Source organism: Aotus nancymaae, unplaced genomic scaffold (genome assembly GCF_030222135.1).
Source record: "Aotus nancymaae isolate 86718 unplaced genomic scaffold, 86718_ANA_hifiasm-v0.15.2.pri h1tg000040l, whole genome shotgun sequence".
In the NCBI taxonomy this organism is placed as follows: domain Eukaryota; kingdom Metazoa; phylum Chordata; class Mammalia; order Primates; family Aotidae; genus Aotus; species Aotus nancymaae.
In genome coordinates, this window is record NW_026988454.1 from 7,332,397 (window position 1) to 7,358,226 (window position 25,830).

General features: G+C 42.4%; 1 long non-coding RNA gene across 2 annotated transcripts in view; it reads right to left on the reverse strand.

The window, feature by feature from the left end:
• Window positions 1-160: 160 nt before the first annotated feature.
• Window positions 161-25,830, reverse strand: part of LOC135268273 (uncharacterized) — a 58,261-nt gene continuing 32,591 nt past the window's right edge. For both annotated transcript variants that reach the window (XR_010336540.1, XR_010336541.1), the window contains exons 2-3: window positions 6,863-6,957; window positions 161-596 (exon numbers count right to left, since the gene is read on the reverse strand). This is a non-coding gene — a long non-coding RNA (uncharacterized LOC135268273). The remainder of the gene's footprint in view (window positions 597-6,862; window positions 6,958-25,830) is intronic.

The window sequence follows — 25,830 nt, forward strand, 5'->3', positions numbered from 1 at the left end:
AACATTCTGACATTGCTTACCATGAGTTTCAAGCCTAATTTTGACATACACAAAACCAGTTACATATTCACATGCATGTTCTTTCTGCTTTGCCAAAAATACTCAAAAACCTTAGACACATGCTACCACTATTATGAAGTCTCAAACTTCATCTCTATGTAATGTATATATATATCAATGTAAAGGGCATAATTGTAACACCTTAGCATATTTCAAGGCTAGCATATTAGTCAATTTTATGGATTTCGTCACAGGATTATCAAAAATAATTTTTATGCCAAGCGATGCTATAAATAGGGCTATGTCTGCTATTCAAAAGAAAATCCTCTAAGGCTATAGTTTTAAAAATTAGTATTAGCATGGTGCTGCATTTTACTTAAAATAAGTTCCTCCCTTCTCCGTGTATTCCTGAGGGAGCACACCCTTTCGTTTCCTTCTGGAAGTGCAGGCAGCTGAAACCAGGAAAGCCGACATTTCTTCATTCCTGTTCTGGTTTCTCAGTTCCCCGCGACCAGATTCCTGTGTGAACATTCAGACAGACTTCAGCAGCTCTGGCCCTCCTCTCTCTAGTGGCTCCTCTGCAGGTCCACCCAGCTCTGCAAAGGCAGAAAGACAGCACAAACATGCAGTCTGCTCATGACCAGAGGGACTGATTCAATTTCACTCCAGCACACGTAGAGAAAGGCAGACTCAGTAAAAGAGAGCAGTAAAAACCTCACGTCCAGTGGAGAGGATCTAAACTAAGCGTGACACACATTGATTTTTTTGTTTCATAATGATACAGTGGCATCTATTTCTATCTACTGGTAAAACACAGAAATACTGGACATGTACAAAAGATAGTACACTTTTTAAAAATTTACTTTTAAGTTTAGGTGTACATCTGCAGGTTTGTTATATATAAGCTTGTGTCGTGGGGGTTTGTTGTACAGATTATTTCATCATCAAGGTATTAAGCCAGTACTCATTAGTTATTTTTCCTGATCCTCTCCCTCCTCCCACTCTCCACCCTCCCTTAGGTCCAGTGTGTGGTGTTCCCCTCAATGTGCTCATGTGTCCTCATTATTTTGCTCCCACTTATAAATGAGAACACAGATGTTTGATTTTCTGTTCCGGCATTAGTTTGCTAAGGATAATGGTCTCCAGCTCCATCCATGTTGCTGCAAAGGACATGATCTTGTTCTTTTATGTCTGCATAGTATTCCATGGTGTATATGTACCTCATTTTCCTTATCCAGTCTACCGCTGATGGGCATTTAGATTGATTCCATGTCTTTGCTATTGTCAATAGTAGTTACACACTTTTAAAATAGTCTTTATAACATTAAATCTCATCTTTCTTGGCTGAGTAGTAGGAAGTTGGAGAAAACCTCCACTATTTATTTTCTGAGAAGTGATTTACCTGTTTTTGTTATTTCTCCACCGTGACATAAATCACCCTTTATTGCAGACATTCTCCTCTGTATGAAGAGTCTAAACTGAACCCCTGGAGGCTCCAAATCATTAGACAAAGAATTAAAGATTGCATACTTTAAAAAAAAATAATTAGAATAGTGCAAATTACCCTAAGGATTAAAACAAAAAAGGAAAAATGAATGGCCTCCAATATATAAAATATGACAATGTGCTAACTCACAGGGAGGAGCACCCACTTTATTTCCTTTGGGACATGCAGGCAGCTAAAACCAGGAGAGCCCACATTTCTTCATTTCTGCTCTGACTTCTCAATCCCCCTCTCCAGCATCCTGCTAACATAAGGAACAGACAGCTTAAAAAATGGAAATCCCTGGCCAGGTGCCGTGGCTCACACCTGTAATCCCACCACTTTGGGAGGCTAAGGCGGGCAGATCACCTGAGGTCAGGAGTTTGAGACCAGCTTGACCAACATGAAGAAACTTCATCTCTACCAAAAATATAAAAAAATTAGCTGGGCATGGTGGCGCATGCCTATAGTTCCATCTACTTGGGAGGCTGAGGCAGGAGAATCGTTTGAACCTGGGAGGCAGAAGTTGTGGTGAGCAGAGATTGTGCCATTACACTCAGCCTGGGTAACAAGAGTAAAACTCTGTCAAAAAAAAAAAAAAAAAAAAAAAAGGAAATCTCTGAGGGAGCTCACGCTTCTTGCGAGCCAAGATTTCAGTTATTTCCCACCAAAACATCTAAAGACCATGCCTGATTCTCATCCTTTCATTTCTCCTTCATATGTCCATGTACAAGGCCTAGAAACAGCAAGCTGCAGTTCCTGTATTATTTTCAGATCCCTTAAAATCACTGAGTGCATGTACATGACATGGAACCAGGCAAGGAGAACCAAGATTACATCACAGCAGTGAGTTCCCATGCCCTCTGCCAGCACAGCCTCTGCCCTTCACTTCCACAAGGCAAAGTCACTTCTCCTTTCAATGCTGTTCGTGTGTCTCCCACACTACTCTGGGAAGACATCCCTGTGCTCCACCACCAGCCTGCCCTAACCTGCTGGCTAGGTGTTCCTCCTCAATGTTCCCATAGCACTTTGGGCAAAACATTATTTTCGCCCTGTCTCACCTATCTGTATCTGTATACTTGGATGATTATGTGTATATTTCTTCCTTGTGATTTTCTCAAGAGCAAGCAATATTTCTTGCTTTTCACTGTATCTTCAGCACGTCGAACAACACCCTATATGTAGTACCTGTTCAGTGAAATGTCTCTTGATAAATGAATGCTGCACACAGTGGTTCATGCCTGTAAGTAATCTCAGCACTTTGGGAGGCCAAGGTGGGAGGATTCCTTGAGCTCAGGAGCTCAAAACCAGCCTGGGCAATATGACAACACCCTGTCTCTACAAAAAATACAAAAATTAGCTGGGCATGGTGGTGTGCTCCCACCAGTTATTCAGGAGGCTGAGATGGGAAGATCATGGGAGCCTGGGAGGTCAAAGCTGTAGTAACCTGTGATCCCATCACTGCACTCCAGCCTGGGCAACAGAGTAAGACCAAAAAAAGAAAGAAAGAAAGAAAAATGAACTGAATGATGTATGAATACATAGATGGGTGGATATATCAATGGGGAAATATACCCCAGATATAGATTACTATAGTACAGGTAGACTATAAGAAACATCATAAACAAGGTTTTTTTTTAAGTGTAACAGACAAGAATCAGAGACAGCCAAGGTGGACACAAGTAAGGAGAAAAACCTATATTTAAAAAATAGACATTCAGTATAAGGGGTAAAAGCAATATGAACTCCACAATACATGAAACTCTTTGTCACAAAAATATTATGAGGAATAGAAATAACCTAAATTTTTATACTGACAGTAGAGAATCCTTATGGTCCTACTGGATGCTTGCGTAGATACACTTACTAACAAACAAAAGACTTCTAACATCATTCTGACTGAAGTAAGAAAAAAGTACTAATAAATAAATATGGAAATGGACTTTAAAACACTGATTTTTAATGAGATATGGCTCTGATGCACATCAGAAATATTTTGAGACAACCAAGGGCCAGAAATAAGTTCCACAAAATCAAAGACTCATCCTTCCGAAGTTTTCATTTTCAGAGTAGTTTGCCACATCATGAAGTCCCTGAGTTGGAAACATGCTGAAAGACGTCTAATTCACCCTTCTTCTCAGAACAAGACTTTCCATCAATCACAAAAGTGTCCAATGGTTGAATTTCCCAGTTCCACGAGGAAGTCTGTTCCATATTTTGACAAATCTTATTAATAGGATACGAATGCTTGTAACAATCCCAAATCTGTCTCCCTGTTATGTCTAGCTGGTGGTCTATCTGGCACTATAGAAAGTAAATCTACTTGACGTTTGATAACAATTACTTCATGGTTCTCTCCTAAAATGACAACACAAAAATCTTTTTTTTTTTCCCGCAGATTAATTGCTCCCTTCTCTGACTCTTTTCAGACTTGGAGAGTACTGGCTGGAGATAATTCTATTAGAAGGTTTTTCTTATAATAATTTACTTGACAATTCAGACTTGACTACTCTCATTTTGCTTAAACTAAGATAATTTGAAATCCTAACTTCAGAATGCTTTTACCTCAAATTCATTTCAAAATATAATTAAAGGACATACATATTTGAAGGATATTTGAGAAAAGACTGTCTAGTGGTTAAATTTTAATTTAAACTAAAGGTATTATGTGTTTACAACAACCAGGATAATTCACCAGTATAAAAGGAAGGTGTATTAGTATATTCCTGCATTGCTATAAAGAACTACCTGAGACTGGGTAATTTATAAAGAAAAGAGGTTTAATTGTCTTACAGTTCTGCAGGCTGTACAAGAAACATGGCTGAGGAGGCCTCAGGAAACTTACAATCATGGTGGAAGGTGAAGGGGAAGCAGGAACATCTTACATGTCCAGAGAAAAAGGAAGAGAGAGTGAAGGGGGAGGTACTGCACACTTTTAAACAACCAGATCTTGTGAGAACAGCAAGGGGGACGTCCACCCCCATGGTCCAATCACCCCTCCCACCAGGCCCCTCCTCCCACATTGGGGATTATAATTTAATATGAGATTTGGATGGGGACACAAATCCAAACCATATCATTCCATCCCCCCGGCCCCTCCCAAATCTCATGTCTTTCTCACACTACAAAATACAATCGATCATCCCTTTTCAACAGACCCCCAAGTCTTAACTCATTTCAGCATTAACTCAAAGGTCCACAGTCCAAAGTCTCATTTAAAACAAGGCACGTCACTCCTGCCTATGAGCCTATAACATAAAAAACAAGTTAGTTACTTCCAAGATACAATGGGAGTATAGGCGTCAGGTAAATATACCCATTCCAAAAGGGGGAAATCAGCCAAAACAAAGGGCCTATAGGCCCCATGCAAGTCTGAAACCCAGCAGGTCAGTCATTAAATCATAAAATTCCAAAATAATATCCTTTGACTCCATGTCTTACAACCAGAAAACACCGATGCAAGGGGTGGGCTCCCAAGGCCTTGAGCATCTGTGCCCCTGTGGCTCTGCAGGGCTCAGCTACCATGGCTACTCTCAAGGGCTGGTGTTGAGTCCCTGAGGCTTTTCCAGACACATGGTACAAGCTGCAGGTGGATCTATCATTCTGGGATCTGGAGGACAGTGGCCCTCTTTTCACAGCTCCACTAGGCAGTGCCCCAGAGAGGACTCTGTGTGGGGGCTCCAACCCCACATTTCCCTTCCACACTGCCCTTAGCAGAGGTTCTCCATGAAGGCTCCACTCCTATAGCAGACTTCTGTCTGGACATCCAGGCATTTCCATACACCCACTGAAATCTAAATGGAGGCTCCCAAGCCTCAACTCTTGCCCTCTGTGCACCCACAGGCTTAACACCACATGGAAGTCACCAAGGCTTATGCCTGGCATCCTCTGGAGCAGTGGCCTCAGAGGTATCTGGGGACCTTTTAGCCATGGCTGGAGGTGCAACCACTGGGACACAGGGAGCAGTGTCCCAAGGCCCACTTAGTGGGGCCTTTGGCTTGGGGCATGAAACCATTCTTCTCTCCTAAGCCTTCAGGCCTGTGATGGGAGGGGCTGCCATGAAGCTCTCTGAAATGTCTTTTGAGGCATTTTCCTGATTGTCTTGGCTATTAACATTTAGCTCCTTCTTACTTATGCAAATTTATGCAGCCAGCTTAAATTCTTCCCCAGAAAAATTGGTTTTTCTTTTCTACTGCATGGTCAGGCTGCATGTTTTCTAAACTTTCATGCTCTGCTTCCCTTTAAAATATAAGTTCCAGTTTCAGATCATCTCTGCTCACACATATGAGATTATGCTGTTAGAAGCAGCTGGGGCCACATCTGGAATGCTTTGCTGCTTAGAAATTTCTTTTGCTAAATACCTGTTGATGAAGAGTCAAACTTTATAAAATAGTTAAAGAGATTTATTCTGAGCCAAATATGAGTGACTATGGCCTGTGGCACAGCCCTCCAGGGATCCTGAGAACATGTGTCCAAGATGGTTGGGGCACAGCTTGGTTTTATACATTTTAGGGAGACATGAGTCTTCAACTGAATACACTTAAGAAATACATTTGTTCAGTCGGGAAAGGTGGGACAACTTGAAGCGGGGGCTTCCATGTTATAGGTAGATTGAACATTTTTCTAACTGTCAATTGTTTGAGTTATCAATAGAAATGTCTGTGTTGGGATACGAGGTGTAGAGACTAAAATTTCATTATGTAGATGAAGCCTCCAGGTAGCAGGATTCAGAGAGATTATGTTGTTAATGTTTCTTATCTGACTTAATGTATGTGTTGATGTTAATGCTGAATAGGCATAATGAAGCATGTCCAACCCCCACACTTCCTATCATGGCCTGAACCAGTCTTTCAGGTTAAATTTTAAAGTGCCATGGCCTAGGAGGAAGTCCATTCAGATGGCTGGGGGGTGGGGAACCTTAGAATTTTCTTTTTGGTTTACATCTCCTAAGTCAGCTCTCTCAAGTTCAAAGTCCCACAGATCCCTAGAGGAGGGGCACAATACCACCAGTCTCTTTGCTAAAGTATAGCAAGAGTGACCTTTACTCCAGTTCCCAATAAGTTCCTCCTCTCTATCTGAGACCTCCTCAGCCTGGACTTCACTGTCCATATCACTATCAGCATTTTGGTCATAACCATTCAACAAGTCTCTGGAAAGTTTCAAATTTTCTCATATCTTCCTGTCTTCTTCTGACTTCACCACACTGTTCCAACCTCTACCAATTACCCAGTTCCAAAGTCACTGCCAAATTTTCAGGTATCTTTATAGCAATGCCCCACTCCTAGGTACCAATTTTCTGTATTAGTCCATGCTTGCATTGCTGTAAATAACTACCTAAGACTGGGTAATGTATAAAGAAAAGAGGTTTAATTGACTCACAGTTCTGCAGGCCGTACAGGAAGCATGGCTGGAGATTCCTCAGGAAACTTAGAATCATGGTGGAAGAGGAAGGGGAAGCAGGTAGTCTTACATTGCTGGAGAAGGTAGAAGAGAGAGTGAAGCGAGAGGTGCTACATACTTTTAAACAACCAGATCTCATGAGAACTCATGCACTATTATGATAACAGCAAGGGGGAAGTTTGCTGCGATGATCCAATCACCTTTCACCAGACCCCTCCTCCAACACAGGATCAAAATTTAACATGATATTTGGGCACGGACGCAAATCCAAACCATATCAGAAGCGGAATCTTTTTTGTTATGCAAACTGCTACTTTCCAAAATGTGAAGTGTACGTGGATCAGCTGGAGATCTTTATAAACTGCAGATTCCCAAATCAGGTAGGTTTGAGGTGGGACCAGAGAGTCAGCATTTCTGTCAAGCTCCCAAGTGATGTAGCAGCTGTGGGAGGCTGGGCTGCACTTCAAATAGCAAGAACCACAGAACTCTGCTTGGGTAAATAACAGTCCTCTGCTTAAAGAGGATGACCAAGAGGAAAGACAGAGGTATTACTTTCAAGCTGAGATAGGTAAGTCCCCTATCAGGTGTAATCAGCAAGACTGTGGCGATCCCAGTGGTATGGGTTGCATTGCATCTTTCGGAAAGATGTGTTTATGTCTGTCTTCATCTGTTTATACTGCTGTAACAAAATGCATAAGACTGGATAGTTTATAAGCAGCATACATTTTTTGCTCACAGTTGCAGAAGCTGGGAAGTCTAAGAACAAGGCACTGGCAGATTCCACGTCTGGTGACTTTGAATGGGAAGGTCAGGATGCTTCCAAGGTGAACACTGCTCCCTCCAGATGGAAAAAATGCTGCATCCTCACATGGCCGAAGGGACAGATGGGAAAAAAAATGCCAAGCTAGTTGCCCTTGTATAAGGTCACTAACCCCATTCATAAGGGTTTTGCTCTCATGACTTAATCACTTTCCAAAGGCACCACCTCTTAATACCATCATGTAGGGATTTAAGTTCTAGCATGAATTTTGGGAGAGACATAAACATTCGAGCCATAGCAAAGTCCTAACACCTGGTACCTGTGAATGTGACCTCATTTGGAAAGAGAGCCTTTGGAGACATAATCAAGTGAACATGAGTAAGATACTGGAGTGGGTTGGGTCCTTCAGTCAATGTAAGTGGTGTCCTTATAAGAAGGGGAGAATAGACAGAGAGAGACCACCAGATGCTAGAAAGAGAATAGGAAGGATCCTCATCTAGAGCCTTCAAAGAGAACGTGGCCTGCTGTCATCTTGATTTGGGACTTCTGACCTGCAGAGCTGTGAAAGCCTAGATTTCTGCTGTTTTGAGCCACACTGTGGTGCTTTGCCACAGCAGCCCTGGGAACCAAATCCACCTGCTTTCACATCAGTGGATGAGAGGAGCCACAACAACTCCAGGAAATCCCCACATGGGCATCAAGAAGCTGTGGTGTGGCTCTCTGAGGAAAAGTGCCTAGCGTGGGGTGAGAAGACAGACATGACAATAACCCGTGACACAAAGTGTCTGCCAATTTGGAAGAATATGTAAGAATGCACTTACATAACATTAGATGGTAATGTATAAGACACCCACGTGAAAAAAAATCTATTTACGTTAGATTTTAGCAGGATTATTCAAAGAGGCTTAGTGACTTTGGAAAGTAGGATAAAGATCTATGAGTCTCCTCTTTGGCTGCACAAGACAATCATCTGGGGAGGTTGTAAAACACAGTAATGCTTGGATCCCAACTCTCTAATAGATCTACATTTAATTCATCTTAGATGGGGCCCCAGCACTCACAGATTAAAAACTTTCTTACAGGTCATTCTAATGTCCAGCCATGGTTGAGAATCACTGTTTCAGGTCCAAACCTTCAAAGACAGTCAGCTTAGGAAATGTGGTCCAATAATATTCCTCCATTATTTCCTCAGTGTCCAATCTAAACAGCACTGTGCAGGCTACAGCTGGGAATACAGTAGTTCAGATAACCAGCTGCTGCCCATTGTGAAAGGTTTCTTCCAGTAGGGACCCGGTACTATAATGCAGAACTTGCCACAGCCTTGATGGCGATGCTTACTCACGTGGGTGCTGCCCCACCCCATTGGTTTGCCTTCTCTCAAGGATCACAGACCTGCACTACCAGTTGTTCAATGTTTGCAAACAGTTGCTTTATGTATTTTGCCCCATTTTCCAGTTGTTTACAGTGGGTGGGCATATTAGTTTTCTAGGGCTGCTATAATAAAGTACCATAAACTGGTCGACAAAGGAAATTTATTCTCTCCTAGTTCTAAAAGCTTGATGTTCAAACTCAAGGTATGAGAAATGCTGGTGCCTTCTGGGGGATTCCAAAGCAGAGCATCTGTTCCAAGCCTCTCTCCTGGGTTCTGGTGGTTGCTGGCGGTCCTCAACATCCCCTGGCTTGCTGCTACATAACTCCGTCTCTGCGTCTGTCACCACATGGCCATCTTCTCTCTGTGTCTGTCTCTGTGTCTCTTTTCCTCTTCTTATAAGGACACTAGTCATGCTGAACTAATGACCCACCCTCCTCTAGCATGACCTCATCTTAACTTGACTAATTACCTCTGCAACAACCCTGTTTCCAAATATGATCACATTCTGAGGTTCTGGGAAAGACGTGTATTTTAGGGTGATGCTATTCAACCAAGCACAATGGGTCAGTGTGTTTCTGTTACTCAAAAATCCTGCAAAACAGAAATTCTCACTTGATTTCTGAAATCCCTAGGATTTGTTTTTATTTATGTTTGTGCTTTTCACAGTGCTCTACACTAGAGGAACTCACATTTTGAAATGATTTAGAGTCACATACTAAAAAAAAAATAACCAACTACTCTGTAATTGCATATTTCAGAGCCAACCAAGCCCTGCTGAGTCAGAGCTTCTAAGGAGGCAGATCAGAACCTGTACTTTCCATGGGCTCCCTATATGGTTCTGATGGAGTTGAGCCTCTTGTTACATGTGCCAGGAGGCACGGGCGTGTGGTCTGACTGCAAGTGCTGCACAGTGAGGAGCTGTGTTCAAATTATCACAGGTGTATCTGTCAGGGTTCTCAAGAGAAACAGAACTGAGAGCATTGTGAAAGGAAAACAAAGCTTGGGACCCCCAAACTCACTATGCCAAAGGGAAGAGTTAAGCTTGGCAACTGAGTCACACACACACAAAGGCCTTCCTTTTGTTCCTAAACAGACAGCTGCAAGACAGAAGGCCACATATCTCCCCAGGTGGCCTCCCTCACCCTGACAATGTAAATTAACAGCTTATCTTCACAGGTAGAGGACAAAGACAAGACTAGGAATCATCTCCCACTTTCTTCTACTCTGTTTATCTTATGTAAAATGCAGATTTACAGAGTGCAAGACAAATGCATAATTGACTGTTCCTCTTCCCCCTCCTGCTCACTTTTTCCCCTTTAAACATTGAGGTCCTCAAACTGCTCTTTGGAAAAAGCACAGGCCACAGACCTGACTGCAGCATGTGTCCCTTCCTCCCAGGCACGTCCTCAACCTTGGCAAAATAAACCTCTAAATTGATTGAGACCTATTTCAGAACTTTTTGGTTTACAGCATGTATAGAAAGAAATTTATTTTAAAGAATTGGTGCACATGATTATGGAGGCTGGCAAGTCCAAAATCAGTGGGGTGGGCCAGCAGGCTGGAGACTAAAGGAAAAGCCGACATTGCAGTTCAGGTTCGAAGGCTGTCTGCTGATACAATTCCCTATTGCTCAGGGGAGCTCAGGCTTTTGTTCTATTCAGGCCTTCAACTGACTGGATAAAGTCTTCCCACATCATTATGGAGGGCAAACTGCTTTCAAAATTCACTGATTTTTTTTTTTTTTTTAAGACAGAGTCTTGCTCTGTCGCCAGGCTGAGGTGCAGTATTGTGATCTCAGCTCACTGCAACCTCTGCTTCCTGGATTCAAGTGATTCTCCTGCCTCAGCCTCCCAAGTAGCTGGGACCACAGGTACACACCACCATACCTGGCTAATTTTTGTATTTTTATTAGAGATGGTGTTTCACCATGTTGGCCAGGATGGTCTCAATCTCCTGACCTTGTGATCCACCCACCTCGGCCTCATAAAGCTAAAATTGGTAGATTATTCATTTTACCGAACATGATTGCTCTAAAGCAATATATGTGGGCCTTTGTGGGAGGAGAGAGAAGGATCACTGTGAGGAGGCTGATTAAGCAGATATCTTCTAGCACAAGATGGCATTTGAGCAGGGCCTTGAGAGACAAATAGGATGTCACCAGAGAGAAAGGATGGTGTCTTAATCTGTTTTATGCTGCTATAACAGAATACCACAGACTGGGTAATTGATAATGAGCAGCAATTTATTGGCTGATGGTTCTGGAAGCTGGGAAGCCCAAGATCAAAGTGCTGGCATCTTGCAAGGCCCTTCTTGCTGCCTCATACCACAACAGAAGGCATCACATGGAGGAAGGGCAGAAATCAGGGGAAGGAGAGACAGCAAGAGGAGTGAATCCCCTCCCAGGATAGCAAATCCATTCCCATAATAAGAAAAATAAAGCCTTCATGACCCACACACCTCTTAAAGGTCTCACCTTCCAATACCATTGCAATGGCGATTAAATTTCAACCTGAGTTTTGAAGGGGAAAGCGTTCAAATTACAGCCGGCAGGAGTGAACTGAGGGAGAGGGAAGGACAGAAAGCAAAGGTGCATGCAGGGATTGAGGGATGGAGACCACTCAGATGATCTGGGTGACAAGGTTGGAAAGATGAGTGGGAAAAAGTGAAGAGTTTCAAATGTCAGTCTGCACTTTGCCTGCAGATCCAGTGGCTACTGGACAGCCTGTTACTCTTCTCGGTTTAGAGTCTTAATTTTAGGTTCTAAGTACAATACAAACTGTCACAATAAGAGGGCAGATTAGAACGCATTTCGAAGCTGCTGTGGTTCCTTAGTAGCAGCACAGAGCGGGAGTCTGCCTCGGCACAGGGCCCATGCCACGTCACGTAAGAGTCTCAGCCCCCGTCCACATCTGAAAACACTCAGAACTCAGGGCTAGCGACTGTAAATCTCTCTCTTAGTTGGCAGTCTTTGGTGTGATTCATTCATGCCAGATTCTCAATAAGAGTATTCCCAGGCCCCGTTTTTCTGGGTGCCCAGGAACTATGTGAGTGTGAGGCTGGGATGCGTCAGAGCATTTCAGGCCAAGCTTCTTCGTGTCCCCTGCAGTCTGCCAGGTCGGGATGCATCTGTTATAGGTCATCACCATGGTTTGTTTGTGAGCTGGCTGAGTGCCTCAGCCACATGAGGGCAGGTGTGTGGGAGGGTGTTCTAATTCTTTTATCTGGGACTGGGTTTGCTCCCATTTCTTCTTTGGAATACAGGAAACCAAGGTGCTTTGTATCAATACAAAAAAAGAGTTGTTGGTTAATGTAAAAAAAAACAGGAAAAATGCATTTGTGTCAAGATACTCCTTGCCTTCCAGATGCAGTCTTTGTCTTTGCCTTAATTTCCTTTCTTAGTTTCACCTCTAGTCCCTGGGTCCAATGGAGCAGGTGGGGACAGTGAGCCCGGTCACCAGCTGCTCCGCATCTCACTGCACACTGTACACATGGATGAATCCCACACAGAGGTACTTCTACGTCTGGAGTCCGGAGTCAGCTTCCCGTCGCTATCAGACTTCCAAGTTCAATGATCTCATCTCCTAATTATTAAACAAAGCAAAACAAAAACCCAGTTCCTCTAGGCCATGTTTTGCAAATCACCCTCCCTGCTTTGTAGAAGTGGCTTTTATGCACTTAAGGATGGGATAAAAGTTTGTTTTTTAAAAAATGCTCATGTTGAGTTTAAGAAAAAAACCTTGTCAACATCACAGCAGGAAACAACAAACAACTTAAGATAACCAGTCAGGCTTTGCCACGAATATATGCATTGAGATGTTCAGAAGAGAATAACAATGATGTTCAAAAGATATCTCATTACCAATATTAACAGTCTCAATAATTGCAAATTAACTTCCCAACTTCATTTCTGAACACTTTCAGAACAACCTCATTTTGCAGAGGTGTATTATTCTCCTACTGTATGCATGGCTCTGTGCGGGTTACAGAGGGAAAGGTCACTACCCCAGGGAGGGTGCAATCTAGTTGGGAGATAAGACAAGCACGCATGACATTTCAGTAACAGCTTCAAACAGTAAGTGTCCGCTCTGCTCTCTGCCCAGCCAAACCTGCCCATCCTTCTGGATCCAGCTGCTGCCCCACCTCCTTCGTGATGAGGTCCTCAGTCTCCCAGGAAGCCCCTTTCATCCCCCACCCTGGCTTTCCTGGCCCATGTGGCCACTTCCTCCCACACAGCCTTCGCCTGAGACTTGATTGTCTTGTGTGTGCTACATTTGCTCCCTGACTGGGCTACATTCTCTAGGGGAGCAAAGAGTTTCTCAAAAAAAGAGGAGGAGCCTCCTCACTCCTTTTTTTTTGAGATGGAGTTTCACTGTTGTTGCCCAGGCTGGAGTGCAATGACGTGATCTTCGCTCACTACAAGGTGAGCCTCCTGGGTTCAAGTGATTCTCCTGTCTCAGCCTCCCGAGTAGCTGGGATTACAGGTGCATGCCATCATGCCCAGATTTTTTTTTTTTTTTTTTTTTTTAGTAGAGATGAGGTTTCATCATATTGGTCAGGCTGGTCTCAAACTCCTGACCTCAGGTGATCTGCCCACCTCGGCCTCCCGAAGTGCTGGGATTACAGGCGTGAGCCACTAATCCCAGCTCACGCCTGTAATCCCAGCTAGGTTTCCCATGTCTTTTGCATTCTCCTCAACAACTATCACCTGGAAAATAATCAATAAATAGTCAAATAATAAAGCCCAGGGCTCAGCCCACAAGACTTGTGAACAACTATCCCCATAGCAGCCAGAGAGGAGCAGGGACAACCACGAGAGCAGAAGGAACTTGAAGGAGTCAATGGCAATGGTTGTGGTTGTGACAAGCAGGAGGCTCTGAAAGCAATGGTCAGTGGGTCATCATCACGCTGAGCCCCATCCTAACCAGCCCAGCTTGGGTTCTGAGCTAATTTCTGAACCCACAAATACACAAAAGCACCTAATAATGACAATCCCAGGTGCCTCCAGACTACCCAGTGGTGCGATGCTGGAAGACATACAGGGATCTTTTTGAAATCTTTGTTATTCTCCTTGGAACTTTTCAATAAAGATAATTATGATAAAGCCAGAGATCCCTCATGCTTATCTTTTTTTGTTTGTTTGTTTGTTTTTGTTTTTGAGATGGATTCTTGCTCTGTTGCCCTGGCTGGATTGCAATGGCACGATCTCAGTTCACTACAACCTCCACCTCCCGGGCTCAAGCAATTCTCCTGCCTCAGCCTCCTAAATAGCTGAGATTATAGGCATGCACCAACACGCCTGGCTAATTTTTGTCTTTTTAGTAGAGACGGGGTTTCACCATGTTGGTCAGGCTAGTCTTGAACTCCTGACCCCGTGATCTGCCCGCCTTGGCCTCCCAAAGTGCAGGGATTACAGATGTGAGCCACCTTGCCCAGCCCCTCATGCTTATCTTAAATTGTTGTTTAAGAGATCCTCTCACCTCTGCCTCCCCAGTAGCTGGGACTGTAGGCACGCACCACCATGCCTGGCTAATGTTTATTTTTCGTAGAGGAGGTATCACTACATTGTCTAGGCTGGTCTTAAACTCCTGGGCTTAAGCAATCATCCTGCTTCAGCCTCCCAAAGTGCTGGGATTCCAGGCATGAGCCATGTCCAGATGATAGACAAATTTTATTCTGATTTGTGGCAAGGCGTGGAGGGCTCTGTGGGCTCCACAGGTCTAATGACCCAACATAGTGCATTTTTGTGCTTTCATCAACTACTGAAGGATGGCCTTGTGGACATTTTTGAAACACTGCCTCAGTCATGGGTATTTTATACTAGTTAAGTGCAAGGAGTTTTGAATTAAAATGTATTAGCTGCAATTCAGAAAGCGTAACATTCAAAAGTTTTTCCTGCACATTGTCTCACAGCCTAGAGGAAAAGCCTTTATATTTTATGGGAAAGGTTTTCTTTATAATCCTGGATCCACTTGTGCAGATGAGGGCCAGCTCCTGAAGCTCTGTGTTTCATTTTCTCAAACTCAATCCTACAAAAGGACAATAACTGCATCCCTCCTACCTCACTGTGCGTTTTAAGAACTAATAAGACACGGATGAAGCATCCTGAATTTAGGAAAGCTGTTACCAAAATGCCTTGTGCAGGTCATGGTCAGTGTTTTCAGGGAGGACAGCTGTGTGTAATATGCTGCTCCCCAATTAGTGTGGCCAAGGACTCAGCTTTATCTAATGGAACACCTTCAAACCATCACAGGTAGCTGAGAGCTTACTGGATGGAATGACTGCCAGGAAGAAAGATATTCACCTTCCACTGCTAGCCCAGGTCAATGGCTTACAATTCAGACTTGAAATTCTTTTAGCTTGAAACCTAAATCTACATTTAAGATCACTTAAGGCCAGGCATGGTGGATCATGCCTGTAATTCCAACACTTTGGGAGGCAGAGATGGGCCTGACCAACATGGAGAAACTCCGTCTCTACTAAAATTACAAAATTAGCTGGGCGTGGTGGCGCATGCCTCTAGTCCCAGCTACTCAGGAGGCTAAAGCAGGAGAATCACTTGAACTCTGTGTTAACAAAAAAAGAAAAGAAAAAGAAAGTCACTTAAGACCATTCAATTCATTCTGTCCAGCATTAGTATAGATGGAATCCTGCAGTATATTTATATAATATTGTCCATGTATTTTAAATCACCACTAAATTCCTCGCTTTCCCTCAGAAAGATAACATAAACTACCCTATTCTGTGCTTATTACATCTATTTTCCAAAGTTACACCCCTCTGCAGTTCTCTTTTGAATGATGACATGGTTTGGCTGTGTTCCCACTCAAATCTCACCTCAAATTGTAATGATCCCCATGTGTCAAAGGCGGGGCCAGGCAGAGATAATTGAATCATGGGGGCGGTTTCCCCCATGTGGTTCTCGTGGTAATGAATAAGTCTCACCAGATCTGATAGTTTTGTAAATGTGAGCTTCCCTGCACATGCTCTCTTGCGTGCTGCCATTTAAGATGTGCCTTTGCTTCTCCTTTGCCTTCCACCGTGAGTGTGAGGCTTCCCCAGTCATGTGGAACTGTGAGTCTACTAAACCTATTTCCTTTATAAATTACCTGGTCTTGGGTATGTCTTTACTAGCAGGCGAGAACAGACTAATACAAATGACTTCTAGGCTTTCCCCATTCTTCAGCGGTCTTGACACCTAAACTAGAGACAGGTTTTCTTGTCTCTTCTTGCAATTCATACTTACAGCAGAACTCATCTTTATATTTTTGGCTTGCAGTTAAACTTTAAAACGTATCTTGTTAAATTGTGTGGTTTCTTTCTGCTGGTCTCACTTGAGTGTATAGGGCTGGGGGCAAGCAGACCAGCTTCATTTGCTGTCTTTTACACTTTTACCTCTTATGAAAACTATTATTTGAGACTTTTTTAATGGACTAATTCAAAACAAGCTATAACATATTTCTTCACAGTACTTAAGCTTTAAACAAAAATTAGAGATTCTTTTTGCCCACATGGTTTTCTGACTCAGTTTCCCTTGACACAGTGAGGCTCGGGAAAGAGCACAGGCGAGCCCCAGGGAGGCCCTCCACAGACTTTCCACTCTCACTTGATGTTTCTCACGCAATGTTCTTCTTGCAGACTGCAAACCACAACAGAATTCCAGGTGACAATGTATTCCCTAATTTCATAGACCTTTAAATATCTTGCTATTACTGAGCTGAGGGACACAGGGAAAAGGAGGCATTCTACTGATCAGCACCCACTTACTGAGCAATAGTTGCTGCCCTGCATCTTGGTCAGTGCTGTGAATGATACCAAAGAGGTGGAAAGAGAAGACAGAAATTTTTATATCTTATGCCAGTTATGAAGGGTTTTGGTTTAATGTAAGAATAATCATACCACTTGTCTTAGTCTGTTCAGGCTATCACACAATATCATAAATTGGTGGCTTATAGACAACAGAAATGTCATTCTCACCGTTCTGGTGTCTGGGAAGTTCAAGACCAAGGCAGTGGCATATTTGGTTTCTGGTGTGAGCTGCCTCCCAGTTCATAACCAGTGCCTTCTTGCTGTGTCTTCACCGGGTAGAAAGCGTGAGGCAACTCCCTGAGCCTTTTTTTATTTTTTTTTGAGACAGAGTCTTGTTCTGTCACCCAGGCAGAAGTACAGTGGCATGATCTCAGCTCATTGCAACCTCTGCCTCCCAGGTTCAAGCGATTCTCCTACTTCAGCCTCCCAAGTAGCTAGAACTACAAGCTTGTGCCACCATGCCTGGCTATTTTTTTTGTATTTTTAGTAGAAATGGGGTTTTACCATGTTGGCCAGGCTGGTCTTGAACTCCTGACCTCAGGTGATCCGCCTGCCTCAGCCTCCCAAAGTTCTGAGATTACAGGTGTGAGCCACCAAACCCAGTCCGGGTCTCTATTATAAGGGCACCAATACCATTCATCCAACCACCTCCCAAAGGTTCCACCTCCTCATACCATCACTAGTGATAAGGTTTTAACATATGAATTTGGGGGAAAACATAAACATTCAGTTAATTGCACCACTTGGGAATTTTTAAATGACTGATATATGTAAAGAAACTAGGACTGTGTCTGGCACATATGAAAGCATTCAATAAATCGTAGCTACTGTGACTATTCATCTTAATACTTCTCTCCTTACCAAGATATTTATCACATTTTCTTTAAAATTATAGGTGAAGAATTACCCATTTGGACATCCAAAGCCTCTTTTATAAATAATAGAAAGTATATAATAGTAAACTCACATGTAACATTCTATTTTATAAATCATTGTATTATATATATTTGTTACATATTAATATATGTCTTCCATTCATTATACATTGTATTATATATTTATAATGTTTGTAATATATAATTATATAATTATGATATTTTATATTAATATAAATTACAAATAGTATAAATTCTACTTAGAATACTGAGAGTAAAAAAAAGTTTAATGTTGACTAATTGAGATATAATGTGAGCCATAAATGTAAGTCACATATGAAATTTTTTATTTTTATTGCCATACTATAAGTCAGAAGAAACAAGCGAAAGTAAATTTCTTTTTTTGAGACAGAGTCTCTCTCTGTCACCAGAGAGAGTGGCGTGATCTCATCAGTGGCGCGATCTCAGCTCACAGCCACCTCCGCCTCCTGGGTTCAAACAATTCTCCTGCCTCCGCCTCCCAAGTAACTGGGACTACAGGTGCACGCCACTATGCCCAGCTCCTTTTTGTATTTTTAGTAGAAACAGGGTTTCACCATGTTGGCCAGGATGGTCTCAATCTCTTGACCTTGTGATCTGCCCGCCTTGGCCTCCCAAAATACTGGAATTACAGGCATTAGCCACCATGCCTGGCCATGAAAGTAATTTTAATAATACTTTATTTAATCCAAATAATCAGAATACCATAATTTCAATGTGCAACCAGTATAAAACTTCATTAATGAGATATTTTATTTTTTCATAGTAGGTCTTCAAGATTCAGGGTATTTTACTCTTACAGTACATCTTCATTCCTACGAGCCAGGTTTCAGATGCTCAACAGCCACCTGGGGCCACCAGTTCCTGTACTGAGAAGCACAGCTCTAGTGGACTGATTATAACTGATAACAATCACGATGTAACCTGCTCTGTTTCTTTCTATTGCCATAGTTGCCCAGAAACCCGAAGCTGAATTTGGTGCTGTGTTACAGAATTTTCTTATCCTGAGTTCCTCTAAAACTTTATTTCTCTTCCTTTTAAATGGATTTGAATATTGTTACATGTTGTTTTAAAGAAGTAACTTATTAATAATCACATTAACGATAATTGAGTTTTGTTAATAATAATGGTAATAATCTACCCATCATTCACTATGTGCCAGGCTCAGTGCCATGTGTTTACATGTATCACACAGCAAGACAATGGTAGACTAGGGCCATGATCTGATTCTAAAGTCTTCATTCTCAACCACTTAACTCTTATAAGGCTTATAGTCATGATCATGAGCACCACTCTGTGCCAGGGGCATCACATACACTCCATCTTTTAGTCCTTGGAGGAAACCTGCAAGGCAGCTAGATATTATCCCCATTTTACAGGATGGGTTTGAGGCCAAGAGGTTAGCTTCCTTAGTTAAGATACAGCTAATAAATATTAGAGCCAATATGTGAAGTTCAACATCTTCTGTATCCTCTTTGCTTCAATTGTGTAAAATCCACCTCAAAGCATTGAGTTACTTTTGGAGGTCAAAACATTGCAAAGTTATTCATTTAATAAGTAAAGATTTTGAGTTCCTCTTATGAGCCAGCTACTGTGCCCAGTGCTAGGGATATACAGGCAGAAAAGATGGAAAAAGATTCAGGAGCTCAAATGGAAGCAAAGAAAAATGCCACAGATATTAATTGGGAATCCTTTACTGGATTTTGCATAGCAGGTGCTGAGCAAATAGCCACAAACATATCTAGGTAAGACTAAATGAGTAAAATAAATCAGCAAAAAACAGTTGAAAGCACTTGGAACTCTGTGTGCACCTATGAGAAATGGCAACATACCCTGCTTTCGGCCCCGCTCAGCCTAAGATTTCTGTATGTTCTCTCTAGTGTCTGTGTGGTTCCCATGAGCTGTACAAAAGGCACAATGCCGTGAGAAGAGACCGTGCCACAGTGTCTATCTCAGCACAAGCTGAGACTCAGTGCCATGAGCTAAAGTGTTCTGGTGGCTTACAGAGTTCCCAGGATGAGAATTTATAGGTGCCCTCTTTAATATCGTGCAGGGCCTTATAGATGCATCTCCTCAAGTTTGACACACTCGTGCTGTTAGCAAACACATTAGCAAAAGACACTCCGGTTTGGTGCTATCACTTTAGCTTCGTCTCAAACGTCTGGACTTGACACAGACTGTGACTGCAACATATTAGAATTTTGGCCATGTAAAATCATGCTTTCACTCACGCAGCATCCTTTAGCCCAGAATCTGAATGTGGTCGTCGGAGAGCTTCCTACGATCACAAGGAGAAACAGGAAGGAAAGTACAGAAATGATTCACTAAAGATCATTGATTAGGAATCAGTGGGGTGTTTTTGGTGCACCACCAACTCCTTATTTTCCATTTCAAGATCAGACCTAATCCTATAAATAACATAGTTTTAAGCCTAACTAAATGACAGCTCAGCCGGTCACAATGACTCACGACTGTAATCTTAGCATTTATGATGCTGAGCCGGGAGGATTGCTTAAGCCCAAGAGTTCAAGACCAGCCTGGGTAAAATAGCAAGCCCTCATCTCTACAAATTATTTTAAAAAAAAAAAACAAAAAAAAAAACCTGGGCATGGAGGCCTGCACCTGTAGTCTCAGCTACTGGGGAGGCCAAAACAAGAGACTCATTAGAGCCCAGGAGGTCGAGGCTGCAGTGAGTCACGATCGCGTCACTGCACTCCAGCCTGGGCCACAGAGCAAAATCCCATCTCAATCAATCAATCAACCAGTCAGTGACATCTCATTTTTCGTTGATTTCATTGTTGAGATTTCATCTCACATCAGCATTTTTCATGCTGTCATGTCCTTAATTATCCTTCCAAAACTAATAGTTTTGAAGGTATTCTTTCCCATGAAACTTTGACATGAGCTAATCAGTTTTCCTGGAGGATTCTGTGATTTCTGTAGGCCTAGTTAAGACAGTTTTCTGTCCAGAGTATTTTGGCTTTAAGGAACAGAAGCAGGCTCGAACAAACTCAGGAAAAATAGGGCTTTTCCTAAGGACACAAGAGGAATGGAAATGGAACCTGACAGAAGGCTGGTCAGGGGCTGATGCTTGGCCTCGTGAAGGCTCAGCCCCTCCTTGCCATCCCTGGCTTCCCTGTCTCTCCTGGCCAGTTTCCTCCACCTCCTCACAGCCTTATGGTCTCACAGCGCCTGGCCGGAACTCTCACTTCTGATATCCTTTCAGCTGCTGCCCGGCATTCACCAGCACACCTTCCTAACAGACATTAAGGTTTTGACCCAGCTCAACTTCCAACATGATATATCCCTGGCCAGCCTATGGATTTGTTTATCTCGGGCCAAAAGCCTGTCTACCTGGTTATGGCTTGGGGGGATGGATGCAGGGAGATGGGGATGATGGAGCACCACACCTGTCTGCCCAGCCAGCAGGAATCCTGAGTAGGTAATTTCCTTATAGAAGTGTTGTATGGATGATGTTCAAAGGCTTGCTGTGCCCAGTGCAGACAGAAGTGGAATCATATGGTATGCCAATCGACTAAGAAACATCTAGGAATTAGGCATCATGTCTAAATAGAGAAGAATTCTTAAAAATAAAATGCAGATGGAAGGAAATTAACATGTATTAGGTACTTGATACTAAGCACGGTGTGGGCATTTTATATGCATTATTTCACCTAAACCTCCCGGATATGCTGCAAAATAAGTGCCATGACCCCATTTTCATTTATAGAATGGAGGCTTAGGGACATCACCTATGTCACTATGTGACTCAAAGTCACAGACCCAATAAGTGGTGGAGCCAATATTTGAACCCATGCATACTTAACCCCAAAATTATTTTCACTATAAAACATACAAGATAGAGGGCTATTAATATCATTCCAATCTACCTGCTTAAAAATTAAAAACTAGGAGTATTCCCCCATTCTATTGCAGACCCCTGGTTATGAATGGACCTTGCCCATATTTACATGAATGAGAAATAACTCAGAGGTGACATGAAAGCACTGTAAAATAAATCAGTGGACTAAGCCCTTAAAATAATTCATTTTAATCTACCATGAGAAGGATTCAGTACAAAAAACAGTCGATCTAATAAGTGACTGAACTAGTTTGCTATTGTAACTCCTCTTTCAATGTCTTTCAAGCTGAGCCTAAGAAAATAAAAGTATTGACTTAATTGCACTTTGTTTCAAAAGTGCTCTCACAAGCTTACATCATTGCAATGCAAATATCAGTTTAATTAATCATAATAAGACGCTATGTTAAGCACTTCAAGAAATAAAATATTTTAAAAACTCAGACCTACAAATTCTTAAAGATCTCTGAACAAAGTGAATCTAAAATGTAGCAAAATGCCCAGTGTTGATCTTCTCAGGCACACTTTAACAAGAACATGTACTGTTTCCTGGGTAGAGATGGAGGAAGAAATACTGCTATTGATAATTTTTTTGTCCCATTAAAAACTGGCATTGTCATATTGAAGTATTGTTTTTGGCTAAATAGCTCTGAAAGATTAAAAAAGCAAAGGCAGATACAAAATGATCTTTAAAATAAATATCAAAGCTTGAGTATAAGAAGATACAACACTTCAGAATTGGGATCATACCATGAATTATCACATGTAACTATCATCACGTAATTCTACCTTCATTGTTCCAAATGTCTTTGGCTTTCAGGTTTGAAATGACCAGAGCCTCTGGAGATTTTACAGCTGTAATAACTTCAAGCATAAGAGTTTTTAGCTAAAAGCGACAAAAGCTAATTCTGGCATAGTTAAATAAAAAGGGAATTTATCTTTTAAAATACTGGCACCAAAAGACCCGTTCAAGAGGCACCAAAAGACCCGTTCAAGAATGTTCACAGCGGCACTGCTCCTAGGACTCACACCTGGACCCAAGCCAAATGTCTATCGACAGTAGAAGGGCTAAGTGAATTGTGGTATGTATACTCCTCTAAAGGAAAACAGCACCTCAATCAGAATGAACCAGCTACAACAACGTGAACCAGAAGGAAACTTCTCACCACAAAATACTGAGTCAAAATAGCCGAACACTGAAGATAACATACTGTACTATTCCACTTTTAACTTCAAAACAGGCAAAACTAACCTATGAGACAGCCATTTTCTGAGACGCCACAATAGTGATTACCTTTTGGGGTCAGTATGCTCTGATATGGGGTGTGAAGGGGGTTTCTAGGGTCTTGTTTCTTGCTACGAGTCCTAATAAGGATCTGTTTGCTTTGTGAAAATTAGGCTATATTTGTACAATTCATGCAGCCTTTCCTGTGCATATTAAAATAAACAATTTGATATAAAGAATACTGAATGGCTTCAGCCCAGGCAGGAGTGCCAGAAAACAAGATTCAGGGCTTCATGGATAGAAACAAATGCCCACAAGTGACTGCAGAATTGGTTCAGTGAGGATGCTGGTGCCCGTTACAGGCCCATCCCGCTAGCCCACACTGCCCCTAGCACATCGCGGCGCTGCCGCTGGGCAGGTGCCTCCCACCTGTCTCCTGATTCTACGCTTGGCACAGGTGTTTCTGACAGTGGAGCAGAGGACACAGCCCTGGGTTGGGCACTGGGATTTTCAACTTCTGTAGCAGGAAACCACAGTGAGACTCAGAAGTTAGGAAGGAATGTCTAGGCAGGGAATGGATGGCAAATGTGTCCTAACACATCTGCACTTTGTTCTAGGGTAGACGCGCATTCAGGTGACTCCTGGAAATTGCTAACCTGGCTTAAGATACGTGGAGCAACTTGAAAGATATTGTGGGGAACATTTTGTCCCACAGAAGGTCCAGAGACAGGTCACTGGGTGTGAGTCAGACGCAGCAGCTGATGCAGCAGGTGGTTTGGAAGCCAGTTGTTAAAAGGAATACCTGGCTGGGCGCCGAGGCTCACGCCTGTAATCCCAGCACTTTGGGAGGCCAAGGCGGGTGGATCGTGAGGTCAGGAGATCAAGACCATCCTGGCTAACATGGTGAAACCCATTTCTACTAAAAATACAAAAAATTAGCTGGGCGTGGTGGCAAGCGCCTGTAGTTCCAGCTACTCAGGAGGCTGAAGCAGGAGAATTGCTTGAACCTGGGAACCTGGGAGGTGGAGGTTGCAGTGAGCCAAGATGGCATCACTGCACTCTAGCCTGGGCCAGAGTGACACTCCGTCTCAAAAAAAAGAAAAAAGAAAAAGGCATACCTGGTTGTAGAGAAAGTCATATTTGGCCCATTTGGATGGTTTGTTAGGACCCTTCATTTTAGAATCGTTCTGGATTTATAGAACCACTGTGAACTCAGCACAGACAGTTCCTGTAACTTCTACACACAGTTTACCCGGTTAATAAGATCTCAATAAGTATGGTACATTTGTCACAATTAATGCGCCAACACTGCCACATTATTATTAACTACAGTGCACAGGGGTCCCCTCACAGATACAATATTACATTTAATTATCATGTGTTCTTAGGTACCTCTGACTCTAATAGTTTGTCAGGTTTTCCTTGTTTTTTGATGACAGTTTTAAGGAGTGGTGGTCAGGTATTTTGTAGAAAGGACATCAATTGGGGTTTGTCTGATGTTTTTCTCATGGTTAGACTAAGGCTCTGGGTTTTTGGAAGGAAGACTGCAGAGGTGAAGTGCCCCTCTGCTCACATCCTATCAGGGGCACAGATCACTGTTGGCATTCACCTTGACCACCTGCCTGACATAGTGTTTGTAGGTTTCTCATTGTAAAGTTCCTCTTTTCTCTCTTTAGTACACTTTGGAAGGAAATTACTATATAATGAGCGATCTGCATTTGCAGCATGGAGAGTTATGCCTCACCTCCTTGAGGCAGAGAGTATCTACCTGAGTTATTTAGAATTTGTGAGCAGGTAAGCTTTATGATCATTTTTTATTATCTTCCACCATGTGAAGAGTATTGTATCCCAAATAACCAGTCAATCTGACGCAATGTTTCTTTTTTCTTTTTTTAAAGCATTCCAGTTATGTAGTTAACAGTTATTTTTAAAATAATTGACGAATCCAGAGAAGACCAGAGTTGGCTGTTTCTCGGTGGTATCTTGACTCTACTAGGCCTTGTAATCCTAAACTTGAAACATAGCTACACGATGGTGTATTAGATGTTAAGGGAGGGGAAACGTGTGTTTGGCCAGCACTGAAGAGGGGTTTCAATTATATCAACATTTTAGATGTTTCAGACATTTTGATAGATGGCTTTTATGGAAGTTGCATCTTACAACTCAATATGTAGACTTTTAATTATGGCAACATGAACAGAGTCTTTACCAAAATGAATACTACTAGAGAGAAATGAATGTACATGACTACATTTTTTTATGGGGAATGGGGAATAGGTTACTTTTTAAAGATTGACAGGTTTCTATTCTGTATCATCCCAGCTTCCTCTCTATTTGAAATCTGGGCTCATTGCTGTGCTACAAAAAAATTTCTGTGCAGAGGTCACTGTCCGTACAAAATATCGTCACCATTTTCATATATCTTGAATTTACATGTAAAGCTTGCTAACATCTATTTCTGGACAAATTTCAGTTTTTGCACTTTAAACTGTTCATGTTCCTCTTCTTGAAGTATATTCAAATTGGCACATATCATACCATAAACGCATTGCATCTGGATTTTCTCTGCAATGTGCCTGAGTGATGAGAGCAGGAGTTTTTAAACCCAGGGAGTGCGGCTCTGCAGATCCCATCCTCAGAGCTGGGACATATCCAGGGAGAGAGTCTCAGGGCCTGAGGATAGAAAGGCCCAGAGGTAAAGAATGCAGAGGCAAAAGTACAGTTGAGAGAGCAGTAAAGATTTCGGCCTCTGAGTCAAGAGTAGCAGGACCTAAAAGGAGGGTCAGGACAGTCAACAGAGACTGGATGAAAACCAGGCTACAGTGAGCATCAAGCCACCAGCCAACCCTCAAAGAATAAATATGTGTTGGAACTTCTTCTTCTTTGGGGTATCCTACGAGCCCCCAGCGTCCCCAAACTTGACTGAGATGCCAGGGGAAAAGATGCCCCGTCCTTGGGTTAAAACTGACTCTTTCAGTCCCAAACCTCTACCCACCGCAGTTAACTCGCAC